A 302-nucleotide genomic window follows, 5' to 3' on the forward strand; every position below is an offset into this window, starting at 1 on the left:
AACAATGTTGCCAAAGCATCACAATACATAATAATTAACAACATTAACATACATTTCAAATTTTTACATATTATTGATATATATATACAGTGATACAATTACACTTCAACACGTGTGTGTGTGTGTGTGTGTGTGTGTGTGTGTGTGTGTGTGTGTGTGTGTGTGTGTGTGTGTGTGTGTGTGTGTGTGTGTGTGTGTGTGTGTGTGTGTGTGTCTCATTCTCCTTCTCCTAGGAGTATGCTCAGTCTTGAGAGGTCATGAACCTCCTTCAAACCTGGGATTACAGAGTTCAACTTGTTACA

The sequence above is a fragment of the Notothenia coriiceps genome, unplaced genomic scaffold, assembly GCF_000735185.1.
Source record: "Notothenia coriiceps isolate Sejong01 unplaced genomic scaffold, NC01 NC01_scaffold00034377, whole genome shotgun sequence".
NCBI classification, from domain to species: Eukaryota; Metazoa; Chordata; class Actinopteri; order Perciformes; family Nototheniidae; genus Notothenia; species Notothenia coriiceps.